Genomic DNA, 16,584 nt, shown 5'->3' on the forward strand with positions numbered 1-16,584 from the left:
TCAAAGAATATACAAGAATAATTTCCAGTATGACAGGAAAGCACTGGATAAAGCCAAGTAACATCGTCTCAGCTGGCCACTCATTACCTGTGAAACCTTGGAAGAGCTATTGATCCTGTCAGAGCCTCTCAAGCTCTTCAAGGGGATAATAAGCCCTGGTTTGTGTACCTCAGGGGGGCCTCTGGCCCATGGCATGCCTCTGTGAGAGTTAGAAGAAGATGTCCCCTCTGAGCTAATCCAGGCTGGTGCAGGCTCACAATTTAGTGCTCACGTATGGACCAGGTTGGAGGCCCCACATGTCCCCTCAACCAGGGGCTCATGTTCTGTGAGCCAACTTGCACATTCATGCACCTTGGCCATGGCCTATCTCACAAGATGATGGTGAGGATGAAATGAAGGTGCTTTGCTAAATGTAAAGTGCACCATAAATGTAAGCGAATGCATAGGCTTAAATGTAATCAAAAGTTGGCTTTCAAACCAGAAATTTAGAAAGATTCCGTGCATGAGGATTTCTCAAAAATTTTAAATCAAGAGAAACAAATTATAAGGTATGCACCATGTAAATCAGGAACAGAGTATTTAGCAGGTCTGTGGTTCTTAGCCAGAATGAAGAGGCAGAGGCACCTGAAATCTATTTAAACAGACAGATTCAGGGTCTTACCTCTGGAGGCTTCTGAATCAGGAGGTCTGAGAGTCTTAACATTCTTATTTATAAAGCTCCTTGGACTTTCTTTGATGGGCACCATGTTTGAGAATCACAAGCTCAGAGAATTTAAGCCTAGCAGCTAATTCAGGTATTTTTAAGCCACACTCACTTCTTTTTTTGCCTGAATTATCCAGAGAGCTTCAAATGAAAACATATGGCATAAAAAATAATAAACAACTAAAGAAGATGCTATGTTCTCCATTAAAAAAAAACACTAAGATATTGCTCAGTAAGTTGATGGCTCATAAAATATTTATAGAATGCACATTCCAAAGTACATAGCACATGGCACAAAGTATCTCTGTACTGTCCCATCCACTGAGCTACAAGTGCAAAAATCCTAATCTTGTTCCCCCCGTGCTAAGAGTCTGCTGAGATGAAATGGAAATCTCAGACAAGTATGCGCACCATCAATCTGACATCCAATGAGGTTATCATGAATCAGATCAAAGTAAACAATCAATAATCATTCTGCTTTTATATAAATCCAGTACCATCAAACGCAAAGACAGTAATTTAAACACAAATATTTCAGTAGTTTGAACCACTGTAAATTAAATCCTTTATTAAAGCACAAACATTTCTACTTTCCACTTAGATTCTATTAAGGTATTCAGCCATAGTCTTCCATCTCCTCAGCTGCTCTCTATTCCAGGAATTAAAGAAGAGATAGCACTTAGTACCTCTTTTAAGGTATCATTAACACCATCAGCAGGGAAAGCTATACAATTCTGCACAAAATTAAAAGAATCATTTCAATCTACAAAGAATAAGCCAGTGAATTTCCCCAGGCTGACATATTAAAGTATTGTATCTAGGATATAAGTACTCTACTTTTACTAATTCTCTGGAATTATGTTTAATTATCACAGCAAAGTAAAAGGGGGGGGGGGGGAAACAGACAAATAGCCAGGGAATCTGGGTTTTGAATTGACATGTTACTGTCCCCAGCCTCACTAAACAGTCATTGCCTTTAGACTATTGACACACTAATCAACAAAGAAATTAGCTTGGAATCTGATCGTAAAATATTTGAATAAAAAGTAATCCATACAAGATTGATTCACTCTGGCACGTGGAGACTTTTTATATAATAGATTTGTAAAGTAACAATTAATAGCCAACGACAAGGTTAGAAAAATGATTTTCTGGTTGCCATGACAATTCAGAGAGCGTACTGCCACCCACTCTGACAGCAACACTTAAATAATGAACATAAAGACAGATAGTGGAGCCCACACAGAAGTGGGTGTCAAAAGCTAAGAAGTTAAACTGCAGATACTGTAGAGGTGATGGAACCCTTAGTAGAGTGACATAGGAAGTGACCACTGTGTAATGGGAAATTTTCTTGAGGTAGAGCTCAGTCTGCTAAAATCCAGATGGTTCATGAATGCCTACACTCTACCCTAGGCTAGTGAAGATGAAATTGTCATTCCTATGTCAGCAAGCAGTCACAGTTGACAATTTTGCAGAGTGCTTATCAGAGGAGAGAGAAAGTTTTAGGCCCTACCCATCATGTAAATGAATAGTAGTAGGTAGGTAGAACACATATTCCAAGCTATTAAAAGAAAAGCTAACAAAAATGTTCTATTTTAAATTGTAAAATTATTAGAAATCAATATAGTACCTCTTAATGTAATGAAGGGATAGGCCTACCTACAGGGGTACACAATATACAGGTAAAGTAGAGGTATAAAGTATATTTCATTGAGCATAAAAAAATTATTTTAAGATGTATCATTACTTTTATATGAAAAAATACTGCTAGCTGTATCAATTTACAACATCTAATATCAGATATATTAATTACAGTGTGGAAAATTATATCTCAGAAGTGATGAAACATGGTATATATCGCTGCATTCATCTGTAACCATTCTTGTATAGTATAAGTTAGTTCATTCATTCATTCACTTAGTCAATGAATATTTTTAGTACTTCCAATGTGCCAGCTACCTGTGCAAAGTGCCAATTTTATATTATTGGTCAATAGTATGGTTGTTTTTATGAAGCCTGAGAGAAGAATCTCATTGAGTGGACCCCCTGACAACTGTGAAAAGGATCCTGGGGTTCAAAATGAACACATTATGCAAGTAGCTCAATAAAGCATGTTTCTGGCTGGTGTGTCATGATACACTTGCATGTAATAAGAATAACATATTTTTCAAGTTATAAATGTCAGTGTTAAAGCCTAAGGTTCATATGTACTTATCATTTATCTCCAACTTACATATTATCAGCCCAAAGTTTACTTATAAATTAATGTGTTTCCTATAAAACAATATGACAACTTTTGGATGGGGCTCAGGCCAGGTCATAAATGCCATTTAATTCACAACTAGCTAAATTATCAATCATACTCTAGTTTCATTTCACACCACAATAGACCCCTCTGACACAGGTCAGCTTCTCCGTCCTCACCATCCCAGAGCATCTGTAGTCCCCTCATATCCTCCTCCTAGTGGTGATGGCCAAACACCTCCCAGTTGCTTGTGAACATCTTGGAGAAGCTCTAGGGATCCACATTGATGCTTATCAGAGTAACAGCAGAGTATCTTGTGCAGGTAAATCTGGAGGTGTCAGTTAAAGCAGATGTAGAGACATCCCAAAGGAGCGTCTATTACCAAGCTCAGGATGTTTCTAAATGGGGTGTATATATTTTCAGTGAGAGACAATCCAGATTAAACTGGACCATGAGCCGGATTCTATGTTCAGGCCCATCCCAGGTATAAACACTCTTTGCCTCAAAACAAGAAAGGTGGGGAGAATGTAATTCTTCCATGACCTTGTGAAATGAACTCGTACCCTTTTACTGAAAGCCAGAAATATGGAGTCAGAGGACTGAGCAGCTGCGAGGATTCCTAGCAACAGGGCTTCAGGCAAGATCCTTAAGCTTTCTGAGCCTAAGAATTCTGACTTCTAATTATGAGGCTCAAAGGTTTGTGAAGTACAGATGCCAGTTATAGTTGTAACAAAAATAAAAATGTTAATCTTTATTTTCATAAAAAATTTTACAATATAATAAGTTGTTATTGGCATAATATAGTTCGTGGGAATAGGGGTGTTCACCTTCGCATATGCTTAAAATTTTTCATAATAAGCTGTTGGGAAAGAGAGAAAATATGGTTTAAAAAGCTGTGATCCTCTGGCTGGGGTAAGATCTTTGCCTCGAAGTATCTCTAGTATCAAGAACTATGAAGGTTCTGAGATTTTACTTTCCTGCAAGCTAACAGAGCAGGTGCTCACTGTCCCCTGGATGCTGTAAGAAGACATGACTCCTGACTCAGAGACAAAAGACTTTATCACCCACAGAGTACCAGCAGGTGTACCAGCTCCCCAAGCCCCACTGACCACAGGATGACACAAAGAGGGCCAGGTGATGCCTGCCCAGGCTACGGACTATGCTACAGCAGAGGAAGCCCAAGCTTGGGAACCTGACTCTCTTCTAGCAGGAAGTAAGCCCACCTGACTTTTGCCCCAGAGGGAGGCAAGGTCTTCATTTCAATGGGCTGTGAACACACCTGTGCTTTGCTCCAGCAGGAGACACATCCCTATCTACCAAGGTTATTTGCTCTACAACACAGTTGAAAAGCTAGTCTGAAGCAAAGGCGTCTGCTTGCAAGCCACGCAGGAACATACTGTCTCCAAACCCTTCGTATATACAAAATAAAGATTAAAAAATCTACTAAGCAATATAGCAATAACAGCTGCCATTTAAGTTACTACTAACTACAGACATTGTGTTAGGTGTCTGATACTGATTATAACATTTAATTGGCACAAAAAATTCCTAAGAGGCAGCTACTTCTCCTATCCTCATTTTTCAAATGAAGAAAATGAAGCCATAACTCAAGTAAGTCATGAAACTAGAAGCCATAATATTACTAAACAAGGGAACTAGAATTTGAACACAAACAAACCCTATGCTTCTAATCGCCATGCTTAACTCTTTTAAAATATACACTATAGATGTCTATCCCTACATATACCTCATCACTTTGGGGTTAATTGTCCATGTGACTGTCTTCCCCACTAGACTACATTCTTAAGGTCAGGAGGGACATTTTTGGTTCTTTTATTTTTAAAGCCTAACAGTACCTGGCTAGTATATACTAGATATTCAAACAATGTTGGTTGAAAAATAAATGTTTTCAATTAACCTTCAGGAAATTATTCTCAGAATAAGGAGAAGGTACTTCTTGTGCTTTTTGGTACTCTATTCTGAGGATAACATGTATTTTCAGATGAATATTCATGATATGCTCTAAAATAAGCAAAACACTTTTATTCTTAAGATAAACTCCAGATTGGGGCATCTATGACATAATTTAAAATGCTCTTTCTGGACAAAATTTTTAAGTCTTATTCTGGAAACATCTTAAGCTAAATTTCTAAGGTATTTAATATGTGAATTTATGAAACCTCTATTAGGACAGAGTAGTTGCATATTAGTGCAGCAAGGACACTTGAAAGTCAGCTAGTCCACTGCTTAAAAAGAAATGAAGAGAAGAACCATTTTATGAAAATGTTCTAAGAAAGTCCAATATATAAAGGAGATCAAAGTGGAGATTCTAGTTAAAATAGAAGTAGAAATATAGACCCCACCTAAATATTTTCTCTGTTCCCTACTGAGTGGTCTTTGAGGGTTGGCAGGGATCCCTAATGTTTCTGAGGGACACAGTTTAGATCAGCTGATCTAGTCCATTCTTCTCATTTTTGAGTTGTAATACTTAAGACCTACAGTAGCTCATCTAAAATCTCTAGTTATGAAGTGGTTGCTCATCTAAAATCTCTAGTTATTTAGTGGCTACTCCCTACCTAAGAATTCAGATTTTCAAACTCTCAGTCTAGTGTTCATTCTACTCCATTGCCCCTTAATTATTACAGAAATTTATTACTATTACAGTCTCAGTTTTACTATAAATAATATTATTATAAATGAAGATAACTAAAGCCAAAGTTATGTTACTGAGCAGAGCCCAGTGGGGCTCCTGGGCACAAAGTCTTTCTGTGTCCCCCATTTCTTTGATTATAGGAAATAGACTTCATTCAGCCTCAATGACCTTCCCTGAGTTCCAAAAGGCAAATTCAAGCAGTTGTTAATTAGAGAAGGGAGGGGATGTGAGACAAAGGAGAAACAAACAGTCAAGAGAAACAGTAGTGCAGCCTTGGGGCAAGGTCCTGGTTCCCCATCAATGGGCACACACAACAATATCTTCGAGCTGTTTTGCAGATACTGAAACCCTCTCCAGGTAGAAAAAGTTAACGATTAACTATAGTATTCTGCCCACAAGCACACAGACCCCAGACAAGTTGGAATCAGAAGCTTGATGATGCTGACTCCCACTTACCTCACCACCAACCAGCCAGAAAAATGTCCATGAGCTGATCACGATCTCTTTGAACCATTACTATAAAAACTTCTCACTCACTGCCCTCTACAAGGGGCACAGTTTTTGGAGGTGCTAGCCTGCTGTATTCCCTCTTTGCCTGGCAAAGAAATAAAGCTACTCTTTCTCTTTCCTCCAAAACTCTGTCTGTGTATTTCTGTTCAGCATTGGTGCACAGAGAGCCAATATTTTGGCATCAGTTACAAATGCTGACATGAAAGCACCAATGCTGAGAGTAGCCTGTACTAACTTACCTTTCAGAAGAAATATGTCAAGAGGCCTACATCCAATCTTCTTCTTCCACTGATATGACATAATGTCTAAAAGTCAGCACCTTTCAGAGATGGGCGTTTCCTTTTTTTAGTGCAGGAAGTGGGTTGGTCTACCTTTTTGTCCCCTAACGTGACTAGAAATTTGGTGCCTTTATAGCAAAATTATGAGATTTGCTTTGATTATACTTAGGATGTTAACTCTTGAAAGTGAAATTCCTACTAATGCCGTGACTTCAAAGTAAAGATTTTCATCAGATACAATCTAAACAAGAAAACTGTCTGCCAGCACACCTCTCCCAACCTCTTTCCTCTAAAGGCCTCTTGTTTAAGCCTACAACTGCATTAATCTGTCTGAAAGGGGAAACACCCTTGACCTATCATCAGTCCCAGAGGTAATGTGCTAATGGTTTGTCTTAATTCAAATTCCCATTCTACCCACCTTTTCTTACAAAATCATGATAAACCTCTAAGAGCTCTGAACACATTAGCACCATTTTTTGGTGACATTACCTCAGAGCTGACTGTGACACACGGAGGTATTGTTGAGAACTGTGGTCCTGGGAATGGATTTCCAAATCTCTCATGGCTACAGAGCCTGAAACCTATGCAGTGACTCAGTGAGTCCTACAAAAAAAAAATGTACTTTGATACACATATATAAAAACAACACTCTTGCTTTACCGGACTGAGTACTCAGTCTTCCCAAACATACTCTGTACATTATTTATTTAGATGGGATTTCCTCAGAAAGGTAAGATCAATATCACTATACCATGTGAGTGAAGAATACGTGATATTTCAACAATGCCTACAGTAATATCCATACTCTACGATAAATATACATTGCCTTGAATTCAACTGATTTGAATAGGTCCCATCAATATGATCACCACAAAGGCAAAGCAAATCACTTGGCCTCCATTTGTACCCATAGAGTTATTGCCCTTGGAGTACTTTACTCTCATTGATCTATTAAATTAATTGACAAATTTTATTAAGCCTATATTATATGTCAGATACTGCCTGGCATGGAGATATTAGGGGGAATGAGTCAAATACCAAACTCTTTCCAGAGCCACTGGGAAAGAAAGTCCAGAAAACAGGCAAATACAACATATTTGAGAAAGGAGAAACTACTGATTCTAAGTGCTAACTAAGGAGAACTGATGATTCCTGGGGAGGTGTAAAGAAGGGAGATCTGACGTAGACATGGGAAACCAGGGAAGGCTTCACAGAGGAAGTAATCTAAATTGAGACCAGAATCACCTGATAATCTGGCCTTTGCGCATGTTTCTCCAACTGCCAGCACTCTCTTCTCTTCACTCTTCATTGACCCAGTTTAAATGTCATTTTTTCAGGGGATAATTATTCTCCTAAACTAGCCTCTAGTACTTTCACGTTTAGAACACTACTGACACTTTTCATTATCTCTCCAAGTCTCTCTCTGCAATCAGCCTGGAGATCCATGAGGGTAAGAACTACATTTATTTTGTTGTAAATTAGTTAGGTTTGGGGTTGGGCAGTTAAGAGAATGAAAAAGCAGCGGTTCCTTTTTTAGATTGTGGATCTTCAAATTGATAATTCTGCCCTTTACATTTACATTTCCTGAAAGTTAGGGTTGGCTTGTAAAAAGTTGTTAAACAACATGCTAACTGTGAAATGTCAACCCTCATTCTACACCTTCCCTGTTCAGAGCATCACATGAAGACTTCATTGGGTTTTATAGTGGTTTTCTGATTTTGGTAGTCCATTGCAAAAGGGAGTTTGAAAGTTGTTGTATACTGGTAATGATTGCCTGCCCATGTCCTGCCTGAAATACCACGATTTTTTATGAAAAGTATCATTTAAAAAGCTGGATACAGTTTGGCATGGGAAAAAAAAGAGAATTGAGACTATTGGCAGGGAAGTGGTTAAGCTGATGGACTATGAATCTGAATATGAATCCTTCTGCTACCACTACCAGATAGCAATTACTGAGCACTTTAGAGGGCTTATAAACAGGGTAAAAATGAGGGATTGAGAGACTCTAGGTCTCAGTGTTGCTGAAGAACACATGTGGGGAAAGGTAAGTGAACACGAGATCTGAAAGGACATCCTGATGTGTTGAATTTAAAGATGACAGTTAAAGGTAAAGAAGTTAAAAAACAAACCTGGAGTCATAACAAGGCCCCAGGATAGCCACAGGTGTGGGTTGGCTCAAATGAGGAGTAGGTGAGATAGTAGTGATGTCAGGAAGAGACTGAGAAACTGTATATTGATTGAGTTATCCACTTAGATACAAGTTTGGAAGAGGAAGAATACTGCAAATTAAAGCAAAGAGGAGGAGCATAAAAATCACATAACAAGATGGTATCAGTTTCAAATTAGTAGAGGTTTTGTACAAAACTAAAGGAACACACTGGTTTGAAAGCAAAGCTGGGGTATGAGGACTGTACCCAAATCTCCTCTAGTGGGCTGAATGGTGGCCTTCAAAAAGATATGTCCATGTCCTAATTCTCAGAAGCTGTATTACCTTATTTGAAAAAGATGTAATTAAGTTAAAAATCTTGAGATGAGATCATCTGGATTATACAAACCAATGAGAAAAAATAGAAATAACCTGGCAGGAAAATAGGCAAAACTCATAAATGGAAGAGATACAAGGAAGGCCAATAGTTATATTAAAAAGTACTTACTTTGGGCTTCCCTGGTGGCGCAGTGGTTGAGAGTCCACCTGCCGATGCAGGGGATGCGGGTTCGTGCCCCGGTCTGGGAAGATCCCACATGCCACGGAGCGGCTGGGCCCGTGAGCCATGGCCGCTGAGCCTGCACGTCCGGAAACTGTGCTCTGCAACGGTAGAGGCCACAACGGTGAGAGGCCCGCGTACCACAAAAAAAAAAAAAAAAAAAAAAGTACTCACTTCAATAGAAATGAGATAAATGCAAAGATAATTATATGGCAAAATTAAATATGGCACAATTTTAAAGTCTCATAATTTTGAACATTAGCCAAATGTGGACCATAGAAAATCTTATACTCTGTTGGTGGGAGCATAAATTGGTTAACCACTGGAAAATAATTTGGCTGTATCTTGGGACTTGCCTGGTGGTCCAGTGGTTAAGACTCTGCGTTTCCGCTACAGGGGGCGTGGGTTTGATCCCTGGTGGGGAAAACTGAGATTCCGCATGCCACATGGTGCAGCCAAAAAAAAAAAAAAAATTTTTTTAAAAGTTGTCTGTATCTTAAGTTAAATATTGTATGTGCTTCTAGAAATTCTTCATAAGCTTCTAGAAATTCTACTTCTAGAGAAACTCTTGCACATGTCCCAGTAGATAATGCAAGAATGTTTGTAATATCATAATTAAATAAAGAAGAGAAAGGATTCAATGATATATCTACACCATTGAATACTATACAGCAGTGAAAGTAAATAAACTACAACTACACTCATCCATGGGTTGGTTGGTTGTTTGTTTTGCTCAGCTGCTACCTTCTTTACAAGGCCCTTCCGGAACAATCTTTCTAAGACTGCCATCTACCTTTACTTTAGCACTCTGGATTCTTCTAATCCTGCTCTATGTTTCCTTATCAGGTCTTATCTTCTAACATTTGATTTAATTTACTTATTTATTACATCTATTGTTTATCACCTGTCTCCTCCCGGTAGAATGCAAGCTCTATGAGAGTAGGAATCCTTATTTGGTTTGTGTGATGCACACCAAGTACATGGCAGAGGAACTGGCATATAGTCTGCATTCAATAAATATTTGTTGAATGAATGAATGTATGAATATGGGTTGATCTTTGAAATGTAACATTTAGCAAAAAGAATAAAAAAGCAAGTCAAGGAAGAATATCAAATAATTATAATCAAACAAAACTAAATATGTTGTTTGAGAATACAAATTTATGTGGTAAATCTAAAAAGAAAAGCAAGGGTACAATTAAAAGAAATTCAGGAAAGTAGTAATCTCTGTGTACAAGGCAGGGGTTGATACCAAGAAGTACACAGAGGGCTTTCATTATGTTCATAATTTCTATATGGGAGCAATGGAGTTTGTTTCATTACTATGCTTCACAATGTGTTTACATTATATGTATTCTTTTGAATCTATCAAGTGATACATAAGCTTTTTCATATATAAAAGAAAAAAATAGAAGTTAGCAGTAAAAATGACATGGGGAAAGAAGAGAATAGAACAGAATAGAACATATTAGAGTAAATCATAAGCAAAAAGTCTTAGTAGTAATTATTGTTTGTAATGTTCTCACTTCAGTTGTGTGGGACTTTCAGTTATGTGTGTGCATATGTATTATGTCAGGATGTAGAACAGACTGTATTTAGCACTGTGGTCAAAAATGTTTAAATCCACTTTTCTAGGGAATCCTAGTCCTATCTGCTTGAGCATGTCAGCCCATAGAATTAAACACTGTGTGTGAGGAAAACAGGCTATGTCAACTACTAAGGACTAGCTCTATGCTAGCATGCATCCAGGTATTCACATGGGGAGAAAAGCAATCAGTTAGTTAAACTCAATTCCATTAACTGTATAGCTCAAGCTCTGAAATTCAGGGTCTTAGTATTTCGCCCAAGATGTTTCTCAGCTTCTCTGGTAAACCTGCCTTTCCATTGATTTTAATTCAATATTAAGAGAATCAATTGGATCAATCTGTCTAAACAAATGTCTTCTTGGTTAGGCTCACTAGCTTCTGGTAATAAAAAAAAATTGAGTGCTATTCCACTATCCTCACTGAGAACAATCCCTGAAGAGTTTTATCAGACACTAAACATACACACACACACACACACACACACACAAATTAATAAAAATTATTACAGACAATGTTACCAGCCTAGAACCTGGAAATGGAGAAATGTAGGAAGGATTTCTTAGCTATACACAGAGACTGATATGAAGTCATGGATCTTCACTGATAGAAAAATTGGAAAATATTAGCGTTTTAGCCTTTTGTGTGTTCTATGTATTTGATAGAATCAGAAAATAGGAGCTACCACATTTTATTATATCCACCACTTGATCAATTGCAAGATGTACCATTATACTATGTATAAACAAAGAAAAAAAAACTGCAATTTAACTATGTAACACCATGTAAGTTACATTCTGATTTTAGAGATTTAAATACAGTAGAAGAAGAATAAACATACATTTCCATCTGTCATTATTTTTAATCTATCACCCACCCAACATATATTGCCGCAGATCGTAAAGGAATACCTAGGCTCTAGAATAACTTTAGAGATGATTCTGTCAGTTTTTAAGCTTTCTCAGAGAACAACAGCTGTGGCTAAATCTTACAGGCTCACCAAAACTCCTTAATGGAGTAAAAATTTAATACAGGTTTCATTATAATCATCACTTAATATTTAGTGAAAAGGGACTACAAGACAATCAGAAGCATGATTTAGGACTAGGTTCTGTTTATCAAAGAATAGTTAGAACTCCAGGGTGCTTCTAAAATACTGTAAATCCTGGTATCACAGTGAACAATCCTGAGATGTCCTCATTTCAAATATTCCTAAGTCTTAATGCACCAGTGGTGAGTATAATAAACAAGGCTTTCATCGGTCACATAGAATCTGGGATCTACATAAGCCTGTTTAATTGTAGTAGAGATCTCTTATTTTTATGACTGTATAAGTTACTGTCTCATGTAGTTATGACAGTAAATTTTATTTTATTCACTTGCATTCAATTTACTAACAGAATGTCCATTTACATAAACATAGGAAAGTAAATGAAGGCTCTGTGGGTTGTAATTTAGTTTAGTGCTTTGCACACATTTTTCAAATTAATGCATTAATTTGCTATCTTTTAATCATATTGCCCAAATCTCAGCTGTTTGGGATTCTTAAAGTAAAAAGTAATCCTTCTGACTAAACATATTTTGGTTTAAACTTTCCTGAGAGGAAATTAGTACGTGACTCACTTCAAAGATAGAGATTACAATAGGGTGGCCCTTAAGTGAGTTGAGCCTTTTCTTCATGTAATAGTTGAAGAGGTCAAAGCTATTAACATTTTTTGTAACTTAAGCCAGGCACATTTGGAAGGGCATCTCAAACTGTTGTCACATTGCTCAAGCAGCAGTTGGAAGCTCAAATGCACTAGAGTTTAAAATCCTTTCTGATCTGTGATCTCTTATAAACCCCAACTATTGAGGAGTCAGCAAGAGACATACCAGAATGCCTTCTTTTTCCCTTCTTTCACTGTCCCGTTCTTTGCCAGAACAAAAGAATGTATGAGACATAAAGAGAACAGTGTACTAGAGGGCCATGTAGAAATACCAAATTTATTTCACATTTCTAAATATTCAGCTGGTATAGATACGATGAGTTTTTCCTCAGTAAAATCCATTGGTATACAATCTGAGGAGCAATGAAAAGCAATAAATATACGAAGTGTTAAGAGGTCAAATTTCAATAGCCGAAGACAAGTATGTCAAGTCAGAATTAATTTGACAGGGCAGCTTTGATCTTTTTTTCAAAGTCAGATTGACATTGGGCCAAATTCTCATGAGAGAAATTTATTATAATTTGTTAATGTGTCATCAAATAGCCTGCATGAATTGAAATATGAATTGAAAATATGCTTTTGTTGGGTCATTTGCACTATATTAATTTATTAATAATTTGCATGCTGGTCTAGATGCCACATTGGAAATGTTGGTCTTTACAAAACAAGTTCTTTTGGGGGATTGATCTTAATTGACAGAGTCAAAAAATAGAATATTTCCTGAGCCTGAAATAAATTGTCTTAAAGGCAAATAAAAATTAAAATTTAAATAAGGTAGTAAAGTAATTCGCTCTATTTTTAACTTCATTTTCCTTATTTCATTTTAGAGCATTTTAATTGATATGGCTGCTAAATAGTTACACAATTAAACTAAAATTGGCGTACCAGTTAACAATTTTTTGATCAATGACACATTATAATACTTTGCTTTAATAGTTTTCCCAAATTATTTTCATAGCTCCGAGATTATACCTTTTCTTGTTCCTTTCATTCGTATCCAGACCTGACTAGGAAGAAATTACGTGGAAAACTTCAACTCCTTTGATAAGTAACTATTGAAATCATTACAGTTCTGCTTGAAATCATTACAGTTCTGCCTTAAACCTATTAGAGAAGTATTGTGTGCAGTTCTAATAAATGTTGATGATCTAAGTGAAGAAGTCAAGAATAAATGAGTGCCATAGATGTCTTATTATTAATGGTTAAAGTTTATTCTATTTATAATATCCACAAAGTACAATATTATATTGCATTATAAACTGCCAGTGAGGGAATATCAACTGTTATGAGAATATACAAATATACCAGATCAACTAAAATTGACTGAATAAATACATGCTAGATTCTATATACGTGTACATACACTTTTATCTTCAGAATATTTCTCTACTTGTACAAATTAAATCTCAAACACCCTTATTTAAAGATGGTTAAATCCAGTCAGTGAGGTCAAAAGCAGGTTGCCAAAAGCAGATATGAAGATGTTAATTTCCAGGAGGGCCTCAGACAGGCCCTTAATTATGTTGCCACTGTGAACATGCACTGTACCACTGAAATTGTTTCAGAGCCTGGCAAATATTCCTGTACTTGGCCATTTTAAATATTTTACTCAGAAAATGCAAAAACAATCTTTTATTCATTCTGTATGCAAACTAGTGCTCATTACAGGATTCTATTCTTTTTAACTTTGAATAAATAGGAAAATAAAAGAAAGAAGAAATAAAACATAAAGTGAATGAAAATTTTACAATTAGGTTTTATAAGAGTATAAGAGCCCTTTTTATTTTATTTTTTTTATTCAAAATTTAAAACACTGTTGTGTTGTGCCTGTTTACTGGACATCTTCATTGTGGACCTGGACTCAGGCTGGTTCCTGCCCAAATTTGAGGAATCTTTTGGACCAACTTGCCCTGACAGCTTTCAAGCAATCTCACAGGCTGGACCATCCTCACTGAGCTCACCCTCATTTGCTGAATCTCTTCTCAGGGTTGAAATCATGCTTCTGGCCTCCAATAGGCCCTCTAGAAATGCCAAAGTTCTGGCACACTTCAAGGAAACAGGCAACTCTCTACGAATCTCTGTATTCACTGAAGACAGACTACAAATGACATGATTTGAGGAAAAGAAAGAAAAAAAAAAGAGGAAAAAGACAGTTTTGAATAACAACATTCAAGGCTAGGTGTGATGGCCACAAACTCCTGACACCTCTCACATTGAGAGATGGAATATATTTCCCCTCCTCTTGAATCTGGCATAGTTTGTGACAAATCTGACCATCTTTCACAGAAGCCCAATCTCGTCACATGGAGAGCCCATGTGGAGAAAGAGATGTCATCACCACCCAGATGTCCCTGCCATTCAGCAGACTTGGGAGTGAGCCATTTAGACATTCCAGGCTTGGTTGCATCTTACTGCAGCAACATGAGCAGCTCCAAACAAGACTAGCAGAAAAAAAAAGGCTCTCATTGTTTTAAGCAACAGAGTTTGGGGATGGCTTTTTACAGAGCAAAAGATAACTGAAATAGAGAAGTAGCATCTCTGAAAAACACCTTTCTTCCCTTGCATGGACATACTACTGAAATCATTAAAATGAATTGTTCAACATCATAAATGACAAGGCCAAAGACAAATAAGTCATGGGTCCAATATTTCCTCAGAGTTTGAAGAACCTGAATGTCTCACCAGTAAGCCCTTTTGTTGTTGATTATTCTTCTTACATTGTATTTTGTTTATTAATCTTGACCTGAGTTTGCAAAAGGACAATTTTGGGATAAAATTTATTTTTGATTAATGAAAACTAATAATATTTGTTCTCTTTCTTTCAATTTTTCTTCAAATAATAATTTATAAGTTCAATTATAATATTTAATATAATTTTATTTTTTGTCACAAGAAACCTTTTTTTTTTTTTCTTTTTTTGTGGTACGCAAGCCTCTCACTGTTGTGGCCTCTCCCTTTGCGGAGCACAGGCTCCGGACCCGCAGGCTTGGGGGCCATGGCTCACGGGCCTAGCCGCTCCACGGCATGTGGGATCTTCCCAGACTGGGGCACGAACCCGTGTCCCCTGCATCGGCAGGCAGACTCTCAACCACTGCGCCACCAGGGAAGCCCAAGAAACCATTTTATTTACTTTTTTAACATCTTTATTGGAGTATAATTTACAACGTTGTGTTAGTTTCTGCTGTATAAAAAAGTGAATCAGCTATATGTATACATATATCCCCATATACCCTCCCTCCTGCATCTCCATCCTACCCTCCCTATCCCACTCCTCTAGGTGGTCACAAAGCACCAAGCTGATCACCCTGCGCTATGCGGCTGCTTCCTACTAGCTATCTATTTTACATTTGGTAGTGTATATATGTCCATGCCACTGTCTCACTTCATCCCAGCTTACCCTTCCCGCTCGCTGTGTCCTCAAGTCCATCCTCTACATCTGCATCTTTATTCCTATCCTGCCCTTAGGTTCTGCAGAACCATTCATTTTTTTAGATTCCATATATATGTGTTAGAGTATGGTATTTGTTCTTCTCTTTCTGACTTACTTCACTCTGTATCACAGACTCTAGATCCATCCACCTCACTACAAATAACTCAATTTCCTTTTTTATGGCTGAGTAATATTCCATTGTATATATGTGCCACATCTTCTTTATCCATTCATCTGCTGATGGTCACTTAGGTTGTTTCCATGTCCCGACTATTGTAAATAGAGCTGCAATGAACATTGTGGTCCATGACTCTTTTTGAATTATGGTTTTCTCAGGGGTATATGATCAGTAGTGGGTTTGCTGGGTTGTATGGCAGTTCTATTTTTAGTTTTTTAAGGAACCTTCATACTGTTCTCCATAGTGACTGTATTAATTTACTTTCCCACCAATATTGCAAGAGGGTTCTCTTTTCTACACACTCTCTCCAGCATTTATTGTTTGTAAATTTTTTGATGATGGCCATTCTGACCGGTGTGAGGTGATACCTCATTGTAGTTTTGATTTAAATTTCTCTAATGATTAGTGATGTTGAGCATCCTTTCATGTGTTTGTTGGCAATCTATACATCTTCTTTGGAGAAATGTCTATTTAGGTCTTCTGCCCATTTTTGGATTGGGTTGTTTGTTTTTTTGATATTGAGCTGCATGAGCTGCTTGTAAATTTTGGAGGTTAATACTTTGTCAGTTGCTTCATTTGCAAATATTTTCTTC

This window comes from Hyperoodon ampullatus (assembly GCF_949752795.1).
Source record: "Hyperoodon ampullatus genome assembly, chromosome: 4".
Taxonomy (NCBI): Eukaryota; Metazoa; Chordata; class Mammalia; order Artiodactyla; family Ziphiidae; genus Hyperoodon; species Hyperoodon ampullatus.